The sequence below is a fragment of the Athene noctua genome, chromosome 18 (assembly GCF_965140245.1).
Source record: "Athene noctua chromosome 18, bAthNoc1.hap1.1, whole genome shotgun sequence".
Classification (NCBI taxonomy): domain Eukaryota; kingdom Metazoa; phylum Chordata; class Aves; order Strigiformes; family Strigidae; genus Athene; species Athene noctua.
In genome coordinates this window covers 885830-894694 of record NC_134054.1, presented here as the reverse complement: position 1 = coordinate 894694, position 8865 = coordinate 885830, and positions in this window count along the sequence as shown.

Here is an 8865-nt window from a genome sequence, read left to right as displayed (position 1 = left end):
AGGTCTTCATCCTGCTCTCTAAGAAGGGGGTCACAGGACCCTGCCCTGTTTCTTCCTTTATGTGGTTGCCAGTGATCCTGTGATCGCTGACTGAGCTGACTTGTACTGCAAAGTGGACTCCCAGAGTGTAGGTCCAGAATCATCAGGACAGTGTCTGCATTGCTTCGTGCGTTTTCTAGGCTCTGACCTCACAGCCCCTGGTGGGACGTGCTGTTTCTTGTAGGTCCGCTCGGTGGTTCAGTTATACCACAAAGAGGAGTGTCTCAGGGGTCCCTTGCTAAATTTAGATCTGATTATTGCTGCTGGAGTTGTTAGAGTGTACCACGCAACATCCTTTTCTAGTCCGTTGGTGAAAGTTCCTTTTTTTTCTTCAGTTGCAAGATTTAGAGCATCTGATGTTGGGGTGGGAGGTCTGTCAGTTACTCAGTTTCCTTGGCATCCTTTAATAGCTGGAGCATTACAGGACTGCAGGTGAGATGAAAGTTGAGCATCTCGTTTTTGCCTCCTGCATTCAGTTGCACCTTCTTGTGTCCTTGCTCAAATCCACACTCCGGGACACTGATGAGTCGCCGTGTTTCTGAGTCAGTAAAGTCTGTGCAAGCATCACACTTGTACAAGGGAATGAGACCGTGAGTCCCTCCATCCCCACCTTTTGTTACTGAATACAGAAGACTTACACATGCATGTGGAGACGTGGAGGGCCCTTACCACCACATATTGGTATCCAAAAAGTGTACTGTCTTTTATATATGAAATGCAGTTTAAAACAGTGTTCTGCTGATTAAGGATACCAGTTAAACTCAGACACCAGAGTGAAAAGAGCAGGCGTATTTTACTGGTGACAACCAAGTAATGTAACAGTGTAATTCAGAAGACATGCAGTAAGAAAGAGCAGAATAGTGCACTTAAAGCAGCAAACAGGAAAATACAGGATAATGCATTAAATCATTACTACACGAGAGAGAGAATGGAGATACATCACCACTTGCATATATTACCATCCCCCAGCCCCGCAGTGGCTGGGCAGCCCCGGTCACAGCGAGGGTTTGCGGAGCCTGTCCCGGCAAGGGGGAAATCCTACGCGGTGCCTCCACCCGTAGCTGAGGCTGCCAGAGTCGCTGCAAACGGGCCCGGCCTTATAGACCAGAGATCGACAGGCCAGAAGAGCTGGCACCTTTGTTTTGGGCGGAAAATTTCTGGTTTCATTCTCCTGTTGGATTCCACCCAAAGCCTGGCCAGGGCTCAGGGGGGGAAACCAAGGGAGTTTCTAACAAGGCCAAATACCTGGGCTCTCAGCCTTGAACAGGCTGAACAAGGGAAGGTGGATACATTCTCTCCTCACTCCTGATTATATTCTGTCTAAGCTGCATCTCTCACTAGCGAGTTTACAGACTTTGTTAATGACTACAGACTAAGTTAGCAGCTCCGGCTTGGGGCCTGTTGTTCAGGCTTCAGTACTTCAATGCTTTAGCACTTTTTACATCAGCATAGGTGGTTGTTGTAACTTAGTACAATACCTACTAGCACAAAGGCTATCAGTTATAAAATGTACAGGATTCATCTATAGGTCAGCTCTGACTTGGGCCGGTTGTCCAAGCCTTAGCACTTCAAATAGATGGGGATTTTTGGAACAGTGAACATAGTCAATACTTTCAGCTTCTGAGTGGGTTTAATCTGCAAGTCTAGTTTGGAAATGAGATCTCATTTTGATGGTCCAAACTGTGAATCCACCCTCATACCCAGATATTTCTCTGAACCCACTGGGACAACCATGGTTAGGGCTTTGGTTCCTAATCTCAAACCTTCACAACTGAATGAATCAAATGCCAAGGTGCTGTAAAAGACTGTGGCACTTCTTTGCTTGTGTCCTCAAACCAGAGAGCTTGCAGACCGACTCTGCTGTCATCAGTCAAGTCGTTCATTCTGTCCCAAGACCCGGGAAGCAGAGCATCTGCAAACACCAGTACAGGGACTCTGTTTTGCTCAGATAATTAACTATTGCCCTCAGATTCCTAGTCTGAGACAAACAGAACTATTGCCAGGTTGAGCAGGGTTTGGGGTTATTGATTTCTCCTCTTACCTTGTTCTCCAGAGGTCTGTGAAGTATTGCCCTAGTTACAATTGGGTTTCCGTATTTCCTTAGGAGTGTTTGATAATGATCATTGGCCTACGCTTTCCTATCACTCTATCCAGAAAGTAACCTCATGAAATACTGGGTTGATGAGCTGAAAGGTCTTCAGCTTGTCTGAAAAACCTGGAACGTTGATAAACCTTCTCAGTCAGTCTAGCCATTAGTTTCCCCCAAAACTGTCACCCACACCATGAAACTTTCAAGAGATGCCTCCATCCACTGTTACAGGCCTGTGATTTGGGGGAATCAGAATTGACTGTTAGCTTTTCACACCAACCGGAACAGATCTGGATGTGTTGCTCTTTTGCTCTCTGAAGGGATAACTTCTGTTTCAGCTCCTGCCGCCTGGAATCAGCGCTTTCCCCAGAGACTGCCAGCATCTTGTTCCCAGCAGCTCATTGCACACTGCTGTGCTTCAGGATCCGATCAAGAGTCCTGCTTTGCTCTCAGGTCATGTCATTGAGCTTGGCCCACAGTGTCAAATGACTGGTTGCACAGTACAATGATCTGCTTCATAGACCTACAGAATAAAGAGCTGTAATTTGCTTAGGAGTAGCTGTGCAAAACCAGTGGGAAATTGCTAACTGCTAGGAAAGTATAGCAAGCCTAATCAAGGTCATTAATCATTCCAGAGTAGGCAGGCATCATCTTGGATATGTCATGTAAGCCTCCCAGCCCTCTTTCCCACTTTTGGTACCAAATTTGTTGATAATTCTTGGCCCAGCTACACAGTCCCTGGTCTTCTGAGATTCTTTCCCACCTGCTCAAGCAGAGTGGGCAGAGCAGAGCAGAGCAGCCCCAGCAGTCCCTGGGGAATGGGGATCTGCAGGGATGTGGCTTTAGCAAGATAATCACCACCCTCACACCACCAGCTCCTTTTTCCTGGCAGCGGAACTCTCTCCCATTTCAAAAAGGGGAATTCACTTTCTTTTGGTTTCATGCTTTGGCTCTGACTCATGACAAGGTTGGTTGAATGGCAAGTGGGGGAGCCTGGTTTTCCCACCTGGAAGCCTTGAGTCCCCAGGTTGACTGTACATGTAGGACACGGTGCCTGCATGGGCATAAAGTGCCATCAGTCTGGCTAGTTTGGAACTGAGGATCCTTAGAGCATAACTACAGAACTGGGCTCAGGGCCTGCTGGTAGCAATGCAGCTCTGTGGAAGGCCTGTGGTCTGCTTTGTGTGCTGCCAATTTCGTGCAATAAGAATAAAACAAATTAAAAGAAGTGCATGGTCATAGTCACAAAACTTCACAGGCCAAGTTACTGCAAGGAAGCTTAGCCCATGCTGAGCCATGATGGTTCAGGGCAGCACCAACGGGAGCACTCCGCTGCTGGAGAGCCTCAGAGGAGCACATAGCCCTGTCTGACCCCCCCATCACACAGCCTGACACACCAGGGAGAAGGTTTTAAGATCCTGGTCGAATCTAACAACTGGCAAGGCTGCTCTACAGGAGCCTGAACCTCATCACATGACGCCAAATGGGGGAGTAAAGCCTTTCTCTTTATCTCCAGCCTGCTCTTTAAGTGAGCAGCTGAGGAGGGGCTGTTGACACTGCCCACACCCAGTTGTACTGTCTTGTGATAGACACAGGGAGATGCCCAAGTAATGCGGAGGTGCCTGGCAAAACCAGGCTCCTGGGGGTTGTAGGAGGAGTCAGTTTGATTTACTAGGCTGCTGGGAAAATAACTTGACCATGAATGAATCGTTGTGGTTCTGGTCTGCCAGCTGAATCAACTGAGTTTTCATCTGCAGGAGTGCTAGATGTGCTTGGGAAGGGCTCAGAAGGCTGGGACGGTGCCAAGAGGCCTTCTGCCAAGAGCTAGCATCAGATCCATCCCCTAAGGGTGTGAGATTGCACTTAGTGGCCGCACATTCCATACCCTGACCACTTGTTCCTGCCTGCTAGCACTGCTGCTGTGCATCAGTCCCGCTGAATGCGGAGTCCCGAGAGAGACTGACATGGCCAGTTAATCCAGGTGGAAAGCTTTTCTGGGAGAGTGTTTCTTTTTCCCCAGAGACCCTAATGTGCAGATCTGTTTTTCACAAGGCAATGAAAATGAAACAGAAACAAAAAATAAATGAGACATAAAAATAAATTGGAATTAAACAAATCCATACCGGAACAAGAAAGAGGATGTTAAAAGGATGGGAACAAGCCTGGGAGAGCATTTTTTATGGCTGGGAAGACTAAAAAGGGCCTCTCAAACATCTGTGATGCTGACGAATCTTTCAGAGATAGGGAGCTTCAGGTGGTAAGAGGTGAATGCCCTCCTGGCTGCAAAGGATTAGTGTTTCACTTGCATGCTGTTACACACATGGATGTGGGTGCGGAAAGGGATAAGTGATAAGGTGGTAAAGGGTGTGTGGGTGGAAGAAATAACAATTCAGCAGCATTTCCCAAACACAGGAGCACAAGCTGTATTAGGAGGAGGCAGTGAAAAGCAATACCTTCCCAGAGGCCTGAAGGCTTTGGCTTCTACTGGCAGTCCCCAGCTGGAGTCTGGAAGTCCCCAGACATGGCCAGACCTCAGCTAGCCCAGCCTTCTCCCCAGGCAGCCTGGGGACCCCAGGAGCTGCTGCTCTCTCTGGCACGGAGTAAGTGGAGGGGGACAGTGCAATGTGAACCACGTTTGGAGATGCTGCTGTGGCCCAGCCCACAGGGTCCTAGCTTGTCACCCTGTGTGAGCCCAGCCTGCGGCTACCACCCATGCATATGCTTTCTGAAGAATCTTCTAAGAAAAAAAATACCAACCTCGAAGTGGAAGAGGAGATTGGAGCAGAAGCTAAGTGTCTCTGAGTGGTGCTACCTGCTCCTGCCTGTCCGGGGAGGAGGGGGTAGATAAGTGTACTGGGTCTGGCTGAACTGGGACTGGTTTTCCCCTGTAGCAGCCCTCACGGTGCTGTGGTTTATGCTGGGAGCTGGCAGGGTGTTGGCAGCACCCTGGTGTGGTGGCTGCTGCTGAGCGGTGCTTACACAGCACCAAGGCTCCTTCCGACACTTCCCCCAGTGGGACGGGGTGGGCAAGGTCTTGGGAGGGGACACAGCCAGGACAGCTGACCCGAACCGACCCAAGGGACATTCCAGACCATGTGACGTCTGCTCAGTATAAAGCTGGGAGAAAGGAGGAAGGGGGTGGGGTCACCCTTGGTCCTCCGAGGCAACCACTCTGCGTATTGGAGCCCTGCTCCTGAGAAGGCCCGACAGCGCCTGTCCATGGGAAGGAGAGAATAAATCTGTTTGCTTTTGCTTCCGCGCGCGGACCTTTGCTTCGTTTTGCTTATATTAAAACTGCTTTTGTTTCACCCACAAGGGTTGGTTTATCTTCTTTCCCCTCTTTGCCCTGTTGAGAGAACAAGGGGAAAAGGTGGGGGGGGGGGAAGTGATAGAGCGACTGGGTGGATACCTGGCATTTAGCCAGAGTCAAACCATCACAGTACGAAATGGGGAAATGAACAAATCGGCGGTTCTGAGCCAGGGGAGGACGCATGCAGGAGGGGCAGAGCCTGGGAAAATATCCCCACTGACAGCTACTGCTATAAAGCCTGCTGGATTATCAGGGTCAAAGTGGGATACTGATGTGAGGAAGATGAATTGCTCATTGCTTTACGGAGAATGAAGGTCATCTTGCATTGACACTATCTGTGGAGTGAGGCTGCCTGTCACCTGATAAGGGCTTGTGCAAAGGTCTTGAGGAAAACACCCAGTCCATAGTGGCCATAAACCAACATCTCTGAGAGAAAGTTTAAAATAGATGCAGCTGATGGACTCATATAGAGCTGCTGTCCCATATGGATGGCCCGGGGTCTCCTGAGCTCAAATGCAGCATTCCAGTAGCAGTTGAGCAAATGGTTGAACACATTCCCCTTCAGAAACTTTGTCAGTAAAGTCAAATTCAACAGTTCATTTTGTTGACGGATAAAGCCCGGGTATCAAGAGTAACACCAATATGGTTTGCCAGCTTGATCCAATTTTATTAAGTACAGAGCATCTAATATACTATTAAGGCGTGATCACATACAGCTAAACAAGCTGTGATTGGTTCTAAGCTACTGTCCACACAATAGAACTCATATTTCATTGGTACAACGCGAGAAGCACACCCAAGAAGCACGAGCCTATGGACCTCCCACTCAATGTTTCAACTTCACTCCATATCTCTAGTTAAGGAATTTGCTAAACAATAGCTCTCTATGCAGTGACAAGCCAGAGAAGAACATTGAACAGTGAGTTCTTTACACAGGGGCAGCTAGCAGAGAGTTACTCATGTCGGTATCAAGGACCAGGTGGCTGTAATCTTCCAAAAACTTCTCCACAACTTCACACTGTGAACTCCTGTCAGGAGCCCCAGGAGAGGAGGAATAACCTGAGCCTTGCTGTCAGGGTCTCACTACTGTGGTTTTACAGGCCCTGAGTCCCCCCAGCCCCTTGCCACAGCAACAGCCCCGATGTCAGCACAGCATTCCTGGGAGAAATGCAGTTCTGTACGCATGAAGGCTTTGGGATCAGAACCTAGAGAGGCAAAATCCAAGCTTAGCTAATATAAGAGGCAGTCAGTGGTGTGGGATCATGGGATGAGTCTGCTGTGAGACCCTGAGAGGCACCCTGCAAGCTACTGTTCACCTGGAGACACCCCTGAGGGGGCAGCAGGCACTTTGAGGGACCCGAGGGACAGATTTGGAAGGAAGGCAACATACACTTGTGTTGCCCAGCAAAGCAGTGATGGAGTAAAGTCTGCATCTTCAGCTGCAGCAGATTTAGCATATATTTTCTCAGGTCACAGTCCTAACTGAGATGTAAAACACCCTGGCTGCTGGCTATCTGGTGGCAGCCACCGTCAGTGTCTTCTGCTGGAGCTGTTGTGCTTTACACAACTGATTTACCCTTCAACCCTGAAGCAGTGGCTTTCTGAAAAACTCCAGACACAGGGAATAAAAGCGGTACTCTTTCTTGTGCTTGCTGAAATTTTGGAATTTCCTTGCTTGGGTTGAAAGACCTGCAGTGTCCTCCTCATTCAACTCTCATTGTCATTTATGAAAAGACGTTTAAGTTTTAGATCTATCATGGCACTTTGTGATTTTCACTTGCATGAGCCTCTGTCATGCCTATTCATACAGCTTGTCAGACATTCAAAGGCTCCAAGGAGCAGACAAGTCTAAACATCGCAAGGTTTGTACACTTGTTTCTTGAGCCAGAAAAATCTAACGCGTGCTCTTCAGAGCAAAGAAAAAAGGCCAGAGTCTAGATGTGCAGATTCATCTGCACTCCCCGAGCCTCTCAGCATTTGGGCTTTGCGGCGTGAAGACACATCTCCGCCCTTGCTACGGGCTCCCTTCTGATCAGATTTTACAGCAACGATTATCTTGAGAAATGTTTTCGTGTAACGATGGAGAACTGCTAGCAATAAGAGTGTGGCTGTTGTAGTGAAAAGTGGGGCCTTTTCACATCGCAGGCACGTAACAGCAACGGCTGCTGTAGCGGGTTGCACGGTTCATGGACCAGAATGACTTATCTGAAGGGAACGAATGTGTATTTTTTTAGCTACGAGCCCTTGCTGGGCTGGGGAGAGCAGGCAATGAGGCTGCAGCTTGTGGATATACTGGACGGCCCGAGTCCGAGCATTTGAGACAACGGCTGCCTACAGATGGTTTTAAACAATCCGGTACGTTCTTGGTGCAGTGCCCAGCAGGAGAGCTTACCTGGGGCACTCCCAAGCTTTGAAGGCTTCACCTGCGGTTGACATTTCCTCTTTTAAAAACCGGGTGCGAGACTGATGGCGAGGCGGGGGCTGGATGAACGCGGCCCTGGGAGAGCTTCTCCAGCCCCGTCCTGCCCCCGGGCCGCAGCGCTGCCCCCGCCTCAGCACGCGGGGGGTGCCTGTCCCTTTAAGAGCCGCGCGGGAGGGCAGCGCGGCCGCGCGGCGCGTGCGGAGCGGCGGCGGTTGGGCCGTTGGGCGCGCGGCGAGGCGAGGCGAGGCGGAGCGGGGCGGCGGCGGCGGCTCCCCGGGGCGGCGGCGGCACTCGCTCCTTCCTGCGCTCCCGGGCAGCGCCGCAGCCTTGTTCCGAGCGGGCGGGCGAGGCGGGGCGGCGCGGGGCCGGCCGGGCGCGCTGAGCGGGGCCCCGGCAGGAGCGGGAGATCGCGCGGGCCGGAGGTGACGGGGGCTGCCGCGGGCCGGGCCGGGCCGGGCGCTGAGGAGACCCTTGTGCCCCTGCGGGGAGCGGCGGAGGCGAGAGCGGCAGGAGCCGGGAAGGCGGCGGGAGAGCGGGGGAAGGCCGGGCCGCCGCGGTGGTGAGTGCGGGGAGTGCTGGGGCGGGCCCGGGGAATCGGGGTTTGTGGCGCCGGCCCCTCGGTTCGGGGGCGGGAGGGGCTGTGCTCGCCGCTGCCGCCGGAGTTGGGATCTCTCGGGGCTTGGGGCGTTTGAGGGGCCGTTTCCCAGCCATCGGGGCCGGGAGGGGCTTTGCTCTTGCTTGTGGGGCGCTCTGGAGCCCCGTGCCCCTGGCTGCGGCGTGTTCTGGGAAGGAGGAGCCGGACCTGCGCCCGTCTCTGAGGGAACTGGTCTTTCTCCGTAGGCTGCGAAACCCCAGAGCAGTTTGCACGCTTCGTAGCCTGGGGCGCGTTCCCTTCGGTGTCCGTCGGTGCTTTGTTGTGGTGGGAACTGGGGGCCAGAGGCGGGGGGGCAGCGGGCTCAGGTGGGGTCCTGGCCACGGCGATGGTTCCTGGGCCTTGTCTGAGAG